Source organism: Rhododendron vialii, chromosome 13a, assembly GCF_030253575.1.
Source record: "Rhododendron vialii isolate Sample 1 chromosome 13a, ASM3025357v1".
NCBI classification, from domain to species: Eukaryota; Viridiplantae; Streptophyta; class Magnoliopsida; order Ericales; family Ericaceae; genus Rhododendron; species Rhododendron vialii.
In genome coordinates this window covers 33159999-33173503 of record NC_080569.1, presented here as the reverse complement: position 1 = coordinate 33173503, position 13505 = coordinate 33159999, and the positions used below count along the sequence as shown (strand labels likewise).

Genomic DNA, 13505 nt, shown 5'->3' with positions numbered 1-13505 from the left:
TCAATAAATCCACGCAGAACTCATGATATAAAATAATAATATTAAATGTCACAAAATGTCACGTAATTTCGTATGGACTCGAATTCCGTACACCAACATGAAATGCATGCCATTACCTACTACCACGTGAAACAACATATCTCAAGTATGTAAAAATAAATAAACAATGGGTGAGACTAGTTGTCCAAAGTTTTTTTATAACTCGGGTGTTCGATCATGCGCGATTAATCCTAAACATCAATCACACCATACGTCCACTCAGGGCTCTTGAACAATTCATTTTGAAAGTCTCGATGTGTTTAACGTATCTGTAGATTAAAAATCAAATTCATCGAACATTGGTATTTAGTTGAATAAAATCATATTTGTCATAAGAAAAAAAGATAGTCAAAAAATCTTATTCGATCAAATTTTTACCGATCTCTGATCAACTTGACTATTTGAATAGACGTTAAACACATTCAGACCTACTGAAAGAATGGTTCGAACATAAAATAAGACCGTGATGAATCCCGTTTTTATCGCATGAGTAACCGTGTGTGACGAGAAGATATTGACTCGAGCAAAACATCCCCACCAAATCAGTGTATTATAAAATTCTGGATCTGGCCATCACCCTAGTAGTACTATTATTATTGTATAGTTGTACATAAATATATAAATGAAGTTTGGTGGCAATTATTATCTTTGTGCCCGTAAATATATAACGGCGACCAATAATCTGGACTAGATTTTATGATGGTATTTGATTGAGAAGACTAAAACTTCCTACCGGAGATATTCTTGGGCTAGCGGCCAAAGTTTAGACCGTTTGTTTAATAAAACCGAAGCTGCATGGAACTGAAGGGTCCTAATGTGAAGTACTTATACTAGCGGTTGCACACTCTTCCTAGGTTTCATTAATACTATATCGAATTGTTTTTGTCTTCAATTCGAGCCTCTGCAAACAAAATCTTATTAGCTCCGTCAACAATGATTGCAAAGTACGTAGTTACACGGGTCGGTTTAGCATTCCTATAAGAATTATGAATGTACAAAAATGATGCATTGGAGAGAATAATGCATGGCTCTCCCTCCTCCAAAAGATTTAGCTTTCTAATTACTAACACTTCATATGTATATAGTAAATTAATCAACATGCAGATCATTTAGTAACATTGTGGGAGTCTATATATCTAAACCAAAACTTCATAATTTGTAATTGTAATTTTTACTCCCACTGCACCGCGATTCCTCTCCCAGGAATTATTGGAAGAGAAAATTACCTCTTAAGGGGATAGGAAATTACCGGTAATAAAAGAATCCCTTGATAATTGCTTGCAGGCATTGACCTTTTAAAAAGAACTTTCAAGTCATGGAATTAACAAAGAGTGGATGGTCTAATTTCGATCACCTAATATTGTTGTATAATAATATAGTATTGATATATAATTTGCAGTACTGGAATATTCTAATTATTATCTCCGATACTTACGAATCCCTTATTTTTCTAATTCTTCCAATCTGCACGATGAATGTCGTGATTTGTGCTTTTCAAATTGGAGGTGGATAGTCTGGGAGAGTCGCGACTCCAGAAACACTCACTGACTACTCAGGAAGGGCACAAGTTCAAGTTATTATTACCCAAACAAAATGGAAGATATATATATATATATATATATATATATATATATATATATATATATAAACTCAAGTGAAGTAAGAGCTTTGTTTAGAGATATCTAGGAGGGCGATGGGGAGGGGCACATAAAAGCTTACCTCCTTTTATCTTCCCTAGTAATTATAAGTGGGTTGAGCCTCCTAGTCATCGCAAATGCAGTAGTACTGGAGAGTATTACTAGTATTTCAGAACCAGATGATGCCCTCCACATTATTCTCAATCGCACCTGTTTTCCCCCTCATTTCCGCTGGGGAGCCGCTTCCTCGGCTTATCAAGTACACTTTTAGCTCCTTGGAAGGAGAAATTTTTCGGTGCCGGGTAGATATACCCCACGTGGTACCCGCTCGGCATATCCAGGCCGTCCAATACACATTTGGACGGCTCGAATTGAAACCATCACTCTTCTCTCACCCTAACATTTTCTCTCTCTTTTCTCTCTCTCCAAATTAAATCCGAGACGTCAAAAAACGCAATGGACGGCTCGAATGCGCCAAACAGGTACCACGTGGTACCCACCCGGCACTGAAAAATTTTCCTCTTGGAAGAGAAGGTGAACTCGTGACCTCCGTGACACTTAAGTGTACTTTTGATGTTATTGGGCCAAAGACATCTCGGCTTAGGAATATGCTAGCAGGGGATCCTAAGACAACTCTAGACATCCTCACGTATTGTACTAACTTTTGGGTTAATTAAGAAAAATTCTATGGCATTGGGTCTTGCAAGTCTCATGAATGAAATTTTTTTCTAAAAAAAAAATTGGATATGTGTGGAGTAAAAATGCCTAAATTTGAAGTTATTATTTTTTAGGTTGCGTGTATAAAACTAAACGGTGGCTCTGCACATATACACAATATCGTCCTTTTTTCGGACCTTGCAAATAGCAAAATATATACTAACTTGAATATTTTTTTATTACGAATATGAAAATACACATGATTCAGACCCCTAGTAGACACAAATCCTAAGTTCGCCAAATCTACATATATGTTGCTACTTTTAATCATTACTCTCGCAAATTTTATTCATTTGAGATGTTTCGATAAACGGTTTTAAGGTCGTGTCCTTGCTCACAAACGTGCACATGCATTATGTGACTTAGGTATGAGTACTTTTTTGGACAATGTTACAATACCATATTATGCCCTCCTGTAACACCCTGACTTCTTAAAACGAGAAAGTGAGGGGATGATCATTTAACGGGCCGTTTACCGTTAGGATTTAGGAAGTAAATTGTTTGTGACTTATTTCCTGCATATGTGTCAATTTATAAAATGTCCCCGCAAAACGAAATAATTAATCCGAAAAGAGACGACATCTCATTATAGGGCGAATCGGATCAAATCGTATTAAAATATCCCTAGATTTTAGATAATGAAAAATTATGCAAGATCCTTCTAGATACACTAAATCTAGCTTGTTAGATATGATAAGATTCTAATTGGATTTTATTAGATATTAAAAGATATGATAAGATTCTATTTAGATTTAATTAGATATTACAAGATATGATAAGATTCTATTTGGATATTGCAAGATATGATAAGATTCTCGTTGGATTTTGTTAGATTTGAAAAGATTTGGAAAGATATTACAAGATATTGTTAGATTATATAAGATTTGATTTAGATATTATTAGATAATATAAGATTATGTTTAGATATGATAAGATTATGATGTAAGATTTAATTTGATTTGATTTTAGATATGATCTAGAATCTTCTTTCATTAGTATAAATAGGCAAGTCTCCTTCCCTCTCCTCCACACACCACACACACCACCAAGTACATAGAGAGAGAGAGAGAGAGAGAGAGAGAGAAAAGAGGAGGAAAGAAGAAAAAAAGAATTAGGTAAAGGTGAGTTATAAATTATCCCTGTACATGAATTTTCGTAAAATTATATTTTTAACTTACAAAATTATGTTTATTTAACATTTGAATTATTTTGTAGCAAATATACCATGGAGTTATGATGTTTTGAGCAGTTTATGAAAAAGTATTATCGATACATCCGAATGATGTCCCTGGAATCTAGGGGACGGTAAAGATACTAGTCAGAACGGTGTTATAAGAGCGAAAAGAAAGGGGGCACAGCCGGGTGTCCAATTGAATTAATCAATTCACTATATACGCATTGGGGGTCGCTCCCTCAATACCGGCGGTAATCGTTGGATGGTATATCGTATATATGATTTTGTTTATGATATTGGTTACAGTTTAAGCCATGAAAAACTGAAGTTATGATTTTGGGTTACAGTTCAAGCCTTGAAAAACTGAAGTTATGTTCCTTGCGTTTATTTGATCATGAAAAGGATTTTAAAGATTCCATAGTAGGTCATGTAACTCTGATAATTCATAAACTCACACAAGCAGTGGCTTATGTTGTTGAAATCTTTTCTTTTCAGGTAATCAAGAATAGAAGGGCGGGCCGAGTAACAGTGCTATTAAGCTTATGTTATGAACATGTAATGAATAAGAAAAAAGAAGTAATAATGTGACTTATGTCATCGTTAGCATAATGAATAAAGAGTTAGTAGTTCTATCATTTGAAATGGCTTCCGCAATTGTTAAGTTTGTGTATTTCTATTTTTTTTTTTAAATATTATGGAGATAGAGGCCTTTGGTGAGACAGACTCACTGGCTGGTCACGATATTCAAACCGCTAGATTTGGGTCGTGACACCTCCTCTCTAGCAAGTAGGTTCAAAGATTTGCACTTATGGTATGATAAGGAAACAATTTTTTTTCTTAAAGCAATATTGCAAAACCAATTTTTGTTCTTCTAATATTTATCCAATTTATTTTGGTGAATTGAAGAATTAAATCACCATAACGCACATTAAATCACCTTGTCTTACCAAATTTTGTATATACTAAGAAAATTAACATCCGGGAAAAAAAGAAAAGAAAATTAACATTAATCTATAGCTTATCGTCCATAATTAATTGCTACAGTGTTTAAATAATTAAAGCCTGTTGCCATCGATGATATGGGAGTCTTACGAAATAAACAACTCGAATAATCTATCTAGAAGCCAAGGTGGGCTTCAAACCGGATCGACCGATCCTATTGAATAATTTTCAGATCTCAGAGAACTTCCTATTACTTCATTTTCAGGTAGAGGGTGCGGCAAATGAGGGTGGTAAAGGTCCAAGTATATGGGATACATTTACTCATAACCATCCTTCTCTCTCTCTGATACACACATATATACATGTATCATGCAATAATTTTTTCATGGGACCAATTTTCCTCGACAAAAGAATCTCTATTATAAAACAGAAGGGTGTGGGGACAAATTGTTGGAACGGCTTAGATTCATTTGATCCAAACACTGCTGGCTTTGGGCTAAGGCCCAAGAGGCGTGGGCCTTAAGCCCCCAAAAATGTCAAAAAATTAGGGCCCCTACTTATTTTAGGACCTAGTATATATGTATTGTTTTAGAGCCCAATTTTAAACTAGGAAGACATTTTACATTTGGAAAAATGGAACACGGAACGCAGAAAAAAACAAAAAGAAAAAAAAAACAAAAAGGAGGAATAAAAGGTCATGGATCGCCAAAATCCCTTGGGCCCTTTAAAATTATTCAGTGTGGTGGGTGCATGGATGCATATTTTTTTCTCCTTAAACACTACTACTCCAGTACTTCCCATTACAAACAAATACTATATCGGAATCAAAATTATTTAGTGTGATCGACTTTTTATTTGATTTTCGTTTACAATTACTAAGGGCCTCACTTTTAAAGATCGTCTTAGGCCTTCAAAATCTCAGAGCCGGCCCTGGATCCAAAGGCTGTAGTGCATCCTCCCACTTCCCGGTTAAGTATCCATGGTTTTCACCTAAATTACATAACTGCCATCCTCTTCCAATCTGGATGCGTAGTGCCGTAGGCACGGGCTAGCACTAATTTAATCAATAAATCATGGCACTCTGTTGTGAGATAAAAAGAATAAACTAAAACTTGAATGCCTGTTTAAATTTCGGGAAAATTTCAAAAAAACTCCTAAACTTTCTGACAACTCGCAAAAAAACACCTGAACTTTCACTATTAACAACAAAACACCTAAACTTAGCATTCCGTTAACAATTTGACCCATGTCGTCCAATTCCGTTAGTTTGTAACGGATGGAGCTAACGGAAGAAGTTAACTTTTTTTTTTTTTTACTTTTTACATTCAAAAATTACTTTTAACTCTTTCTTTTTTTATTGGTAAATAAATATGCAATAAAGTTCTTTTTTTCTTATTATTTATCGAAAATTACTTTAACCCTATTTTTTATTTTCAAATTTTACCTTTCCCCCCCCCCCCCCCCCCCCCCCCCCCCTCTCTCTCTCTCTCTCTCCCCCCCCCCCCCTTTTTTTTTTATTAAAATCGACTCCACACCACCAATTAACCCCACAACCAACCGCCTAAGCCTTAGCCACAATTTCAGAAATTCAAAAGTTACAAATAGGGAAAGTAGTAAAAAAAAGAAAAGGTTACAAAGAGGAGGTTAAAAGAACTTTTGAATTTCTGAAATTGTGGCTAAGGCTTAGGCGGTTGGTTGTGGGGTTAATTGGTGGTGTGAAGTCGATTCTAATAAGAAAAAAAGGGGGAGAGAGAGAGGGGGAAAAGGTAAAATTTGAAAATAAAAAATAGGATTAAAGTAATTTTCGATAAATAATAAGAAAAAAAGAACTTTATTGCATATTTATTTACCAATAAAAAAAGCAAGAGTTAAAAGTAATTTTTGAATGTAAAAAGTAAAAAAAAAAAGTTAACGCCTTCCGTTAGCTCCATCTGTTACAAACTAACGGAATTGGACGGCAGGGGTCTAATTGTTAACGGAATGCTAAGTTTAGGTGTTTTTTTGTTAATAGTGAAAGTTCAAGTGTTTTTTTGCAAGTTGTCAGAAAGTTCAGGGATTTTTTTGAAATTTTCCCTTAAATTTCAGAGAAAATAAAGGACCATAGCAACGGAGATCTGGCCAGTGATTCCTATCATCGGTACAAGGTACGGCAAATACTCCAACTTTTCTAGTTGACCCACTTGCCAATTTGGTTACCATCAAAGAAAAACAATTGTTAAAGCTTAATTGGAAGGGTACACCGAGAAACAGGGGGACTGGGGGAACGTACTGTGCAGCGTGCTCTGCATGGCAAAACGTCTCCATCCCGGTCTCGCTTCGATGATTGGAAACGTTCACTTATTAAAGCTCGACGAGTAGAACAAGTGTACCAAAAATCAGATCAATTAGATATCATTAAGTGCCTCATCTGAACATTATTATCTTGAAATTATTAAGTGTTCTAAAAAAATAGTGGATTTTATCTAGTGTTTCAAATCCATTCGTTTCAAGATAATAATGTTTGGATAATGCACTTAATGAGATCCAATCGAGCTAATTTTTGAAACATTTGTTCTATTCGACGAGCTTTACGAAGTGAATGTTTCCAATCGTCGGAGCAAGACGGGAGCAGTGGCATTTTGCTGTGCACAGCACACTGCGCAACACAGGGCTACGCATGCAACACCTTCCCCCAATTCGAACAGTGGTACTGAGGAAGCCTCATATTTAGACCTTACAAGTTCATTTGTTCTTTCAAACCTCATGTATTGCACACTAAAATGATACTTTCTCCGTCCCATTTTGTTATCACCTTTTTGACTTCTCGTTATTTCAAATTATTAATTTGTTAAGTTTTGAAAGACCTATAAAAAAAAAAAACCCCTATAAAAGTACTATTCTACCATTCTTTCTTAATTGAATTGATCATATGACATGTACAATTTCAAAATATAATGATTATGTCCTCTTATTAAGTTCGATTCCTTAAATTGTACAAACAAATCGGGATGGAGGAAATACTACATCTTAATTAGTCAATATATAAAATACAAAAATGTTAGGATACATGGTACTCAGAACATGAAAATGTCCATGAAAGAAGCTATGCCTAACGAACAGATCTCAAGAGCGCGCGGTTGCACGTGGGAGAGGATGTTAGATATACAATTTCATAATTGTTGAGTATAGAATGAATAATCACTTAATATAATGTTAGAACCTCTCTATACTAGTAGCACGTAAAGTATCTTGGGGCAAATTTGAAAAGACAAAAATTTAGAAGACAACCGCGTTCCTGATATTTTAAAGCAAGAAAGTTGGTTTTAATTATTGTAATATTTTTTTATTTTTCTTATTTTATTAATTCTGATTTGTTACCTTATTTTTGTTTACAGGAGGATGGGCAAATTTTGAAACAATTAAACCTGGATGCATACCGCTTTTCAATTTCATGGTCAAGACTGCTACCCCGTAAGATGATTAATTTCTCTCTCTCTCTCTCTCTCTCTCTCTCTCTCTCTCTCTCTCTCTCTCTCTCCAAAAAAATTAGAACTTAACTTGTAGAGAAATACTATTCCCCATCAATATTGGAAAGTCCAATTTGGTCTAGTGCGGGCCTGCGATAGTGGTTGAATCTGTTTAAATTTTAACACTTTTAAAAAAAGGAAAAATCTAAAATCAGTCTATTGGGTTGACAATAAGAAGTGTGAATGTGTATTAAAAAGTGTAAAAAAATATATAGAAATATGTGTTTTCCTTATTCTCTTGTGTGCTTATTGTCAACCCACTGGGCTGACAATAGAAAGACCGTTAAAAAAAAGTATTCAAGTAAAAAATCACATTAAGAAAACTAAAATGTTTTTTTTTTTTACGTTTGACATTACATCAACAGTTTGATTTTTACGACACAAAGTTTGATCTATTCATGTAGCTATGTATATCCGATCCGATTAGGAAGATTTAGATAGCACGTACCGCTATTTACATTATGTGATCACCATAATGTAACAACTAATCCCCCGAGAATCAACTCCGACAATTTTTTATCAGCTAATAATACAACTAGCTCCCACATTCATTTCTTTCCTTAATCGTACTCTTTTCGAGTTTCATTTAATTTTGATTGTCATACAATTTTACGTGTTGCAGGTGGAAAAATTAGGGGTGGAGTGAATGAGGAAGGGATTACTTACTATAACAATCTCATAAATGAACTTCTAGCCAATGATAATTAATGTTAAAATTAATTTTACCATCTTCCAAACTATTAATTAGCAAGCAATGCTATGAGTCTATGACACCCACATTTGGTGACAATGTCTAAGATACCACGTGAGTTGGCATTTCGGTATTGATAAAACACATGACTGGAGGAGCCGATCTTCCATCCATGGACTAAAGACAACTCACGCAGTATTCAAAATATGACCGGTCACCGTATATAGGACTGACGTTTACATTTGAAAATTGAGATATATAGTAATTCATTTGGTCGAATAATTGCAGATATAGAGCCTTACGTGACTCTCTTTCATTGGGATGTTCCCCAGGCCTTAGAAGATGAGTATGGTGACTTCTTGAGTACTAATATTGTGTAAGTTTCACCCATTTAGAGCCCATGTAATGAACTAATCGATGATCCATATAAATTACATTGCATAATAAGACGTGTTAATTGATTTTAATTCTCTAAAACAATGGTGTACGTTTATATATACAGGGATGACTTTCGAGACTATGCAGAGCTTTGCTTCAAGAGATTTGGAGATCGAGTGAAGTATTGGATCACAATGAATGAGCCGTGGAGCTTTAGCAGTGGTGGGTACGTAATTGGTGCTATGGCACCCAGTCGATGCTCTGCTTGGCTAAAATTGAATTGTCCGGCTGGGAATTCTGGAACGGAGCCTTATATTGTAACACTCAACCAACTCCTTGCTCATGTAGTCGTTGTAAACAAGTATCGGGACTAAGGGTGATACCGGTCCGGTTTCGACCGGTTTGGGTATATTTTTCGGTCGAAACCAGTTATCCGGTTTGAGATTTTTAAAAACCGGAACCGGTTGAAATAAACCGGTTCGGTTTCGACCGGCTCAACCGGTTTCGGTCCGGTTTATCCGGTTTTCATTCATGGGCCATATTTTGGGCCCAACAGATCAAAAAATTTACAATTCAACCCATAAAATATCAACCAAAAATCTATTATTCAACCCTTTTTTTGGGCCCAACAAAAAATGATCAATTTTGAACCCAATACATAAAAAAAAAAAACCCATAAAAACATAATTAAGCCCATAAAAATAATTTGTATATAATAAATATATTTATTAGACCAATATACACCACAAAATATCAACCAAAAACCCATAATTCAACCCCTCCCCTATGTTTTTATATATATAACCAGTCCAGTTTCAACCAGTTTTTAGAACACATAAACCGGATCAAAATTATTTTTCCGGTTTATAATTTTTTTTTTTTGCTCGGCAAAGGAAACATTTTATAAAAATTTATAAACCGGAACCGGATCGAAATTATTCAACCGGTTTAAAAAATTCGGTCCGATCCGGTTTTTCCGATTTCGATCGATTTTCCTGTTTCGAGTAATAGCCATAATCGGGACAAGTATCAGGTCGCATCCAACCTTAATTAAAACTGCTACTTTCATCATCTTTGAACCATTGCAGATCATATATAATTATTCTCAATCTACGCAGAAATCGCAGAAGGGTGAGATTGGTATCACACTTGTGAGTAAGTGGTTAGAGCCCTTAACCAATTCATCACTCGACATTGAGGCCAGACAGCCATCTTTTGACTTCAAACTTGGATGGTGAGGGTCTAATCGTACTTTCTTTAACAATTTATATATATACCAAAATACTCCCACATTTTATACTAGATTTGATCTTCGAAATAAAATCTCTGTATAAATATTTAAAAAGTTCTCTTATACGAGTTCAACTCTGAAACCTATCTAATGCAGGTTTATGGATCCACTAATGATAGGTGATTATCCAGCTGTCATGCGATCATTGGTTGAAAATCGGCTTCCCAAATTTTCACCTAAGCAAGCAGATATGGTGAAAGGATCAACTGATTTCCTTGGAATAAACTATTATACTGCTCAATACGCAGCAAATGCACCATATGATAGTTCTTTGATCAACCTAAGCTAAGTAAGTCCAAACTAATGTTCTTTTGGTAGTTAATTACCGATACACGAGAGTGCGACAACACACTTTTTATTTGGTCATGTACATTGTACACACATTTGAATCATCTCGAGTCCATAACGTTTCGCATAGAAGTTCATTAATATTTGTATAAAATTCAGAACAGTAAAGATTTATTACATCAAGCAAAAATCTCCTAGCATAAAAATGTTGCGAACTTTGGGTTGATGCTATTCTCTTTTTCTTTTGGTAAAAACAGGAGCTTTCAAATAGAATTAACCATAAAAGGTTCGGAGGTATTTCACCCCTACAACATCATCAACTAATTGTCATTTGCTAACGTGCAAATGTTACGTTTTTTTTTTTACAAAAATTATGCCTACCGATGTAATGAATTTTATAGGCAAATAGCTTATGACTTCAAGGTGATTCAAGGGTCCGTAGTGCATACCGTGCACACTCAAACAGGAGTGTTTGTTGTAGAGTTATGCTTAGACATGAAATTTTAGATCTGGACTTTATTAATTAGCTTGGTATCTTGCTTTATTAGATGAGAAGGATGGAGTCCCCATTGGTGCACAGGTACAACTAACTGAAGGTCTATATGGTCAAGTTATTAATCTTTTAGGCCCTACTCGGTTGCAAAATTGTTATTTGCGAAATTGTTCTAACAAAAAAAAATTGAAAACCAAAACAGTACGACAGCAGTACTCATCATCTTTCATGTATTACGAAAACGGCAATCAAATAGGGATCGACTTGATATTTCCTCTAAAGGCAGCTGGTATTTGAGGCGGTACGGAACATATACTTATATGTACCGTTTTATATCCGGTAAGGAACAGAATTGACAACATTGCTTGGTATATATGTTAACTTCTTTGACTTTATTGCAGGCTGGTTCAAATTGGCTTTATGTTTATCCAAAAGGGATTCGAAATCTTCTCATGTACATAAAGAACAAATATAACAGTCCCCGTATTTACATCACCGAGAACGGTAATTAATTATCATGTCGAAATTTTTTTCTCACACTAAATAAGTTTAAAAATATTACTCCGGTATTTTTGTACCCGAAATATTGATAAAGAAAAGTGCTCAAAATTTACACCGCTTAAAAATAATACGTATATTTTTATAGTGAAACCCTAGACGAATAATAGTACTACATTTTTTGGGCACATTTCTTGATTTTACGTCAATTTTCAGAGTAAAGGATAATTGCACGAGTAATAAACTAAAGTCTTTTACACCCACAATGCTTATTCAAGAAACGTACGGACGTTAACTGAAATCTCAATGTAGATTCCATAACATATTGAGTTTGTATATTTTTTTTTTCTTAGCAAAAGAATTTTATTAATCTCTGAAAGGTACAAAGATTAAAAGGACAAGGACAGACTGAAAGAAAAAATTACTAACCTAAAGTTACCCGAGACCCAAACATTAGCTAGAGACCAACAAAAACTGGGCCAAGCCCAAACCCCAAATCCTATATTGAGTTTGTATATTGCTTAGATTGTTTTATGGAAAAATGATGGCCCATGACGTGTTTTGATAATTAATATCTGTTAAGGACATTTTCGACACTAACAAATGTTCTTAATATATCATTGGCGGGTATTAATTATCAAAATACGTCATTGGTCGTCATTTTCCCTTCTTTTATTACTGTAGGTTTTGATCCGATGGACAATTTGGCAAGGCCAATACCGATTAAGGAGGCTCTGAATGACACTTTGAGGATCAAGGACTACCATGATCATCTTTCTAATATTCTGGAAGCAATAAAGTAAGCGAGATGAGCCCAAATTAACTTGTTTTATCGTTTCACTTTTATTCTCCTTAGCGAGCGCGTGCACACTTCATTCCAACTATTGTCTCTGGTAGTTTGAACTTTATTAGGTAAACGAAACATACGTACATGTCTTTTAATAGGCCTCAAATCTCTTTCACATCCATCTATACACTTTTCACAAATCTCCACATGATCCGTCATGCATGTACGTGGCTTTCAATATCTTCCTATTTCTTTAGTTTTATAAGTTCATATTTTGTAAATAAGCGTTTGGATGCTTATTGGATAGAACCGGAACCGAACCAAAACCAAACCGGTCTTGCAATTTGGTTCTGGTTAGGTTCCATGCATATATTGGTTAGGTTCTGATTCCTAATTTTCTAGAACCGTTTGAAATGGTCCGATTACTGATTTTTTAGAGAACCGGACCAATCCGGACCGTGTACACCCCTAGCTTTCATTATGGCTCTCTCTTCTCTCTCTTTTATCGCCCTCGATGTACCCATTATCGAGTTTCTCATTAATAATATTTTTGTTGTTTCAAAAAAAAAAAACTATTGTCTCGATCTGGTAGTTGTTTGCTTTGAACCTTATTGGGTAACCTCAAGATGCTAAATCGAGTAAAGAAACGTAGTCTGTCCATACATATGTATCTTTTTAACAAGTCTCAAACCTCTTTCACATACATCCATACACTTTTCACAAACCTACACATGACCGTCACTCGTTCATTTGTACGCAGTTAGCATTTTTTCGTGTTATTATATACGAGTAATTAAAATGCTTGTCGGTCTCATGTTTTGTTTTTGACAAATTTGGTTTATAGGGCGGGAGTGAAAGTGGAAGGATATTTTGCGTGGTCTCTGGCAGACAATTTCGAGTGGGCATTTGGATATAGTTCTCGCTTCGGCATATATTATACAGACTACAAAGATGGACTCAAGAGACATCCCAAACTATCTACCCACTGGTTTACCAGTTTCCTCAATAGGGACCAATGCTTGTCTGAGACTTATTTTACTGGTACTTAATTGACAAAACTTTAG

At 35.1% G+C, this 13505-nt stretch overlaps 1 pseudogene; it reads left to right on the top strand.

Annotated features, from left to right (window-relative positions):
• Positions 1–972: 972 nt before the first annotated feature.
• Positions 973–13490, top strand: LOC131314141 (beta-glucosidase 24-like; annotated as a pseudogene).
• The last annotated feature ends 15 nt before the right edge of the window (positions 13491–13505 follow it).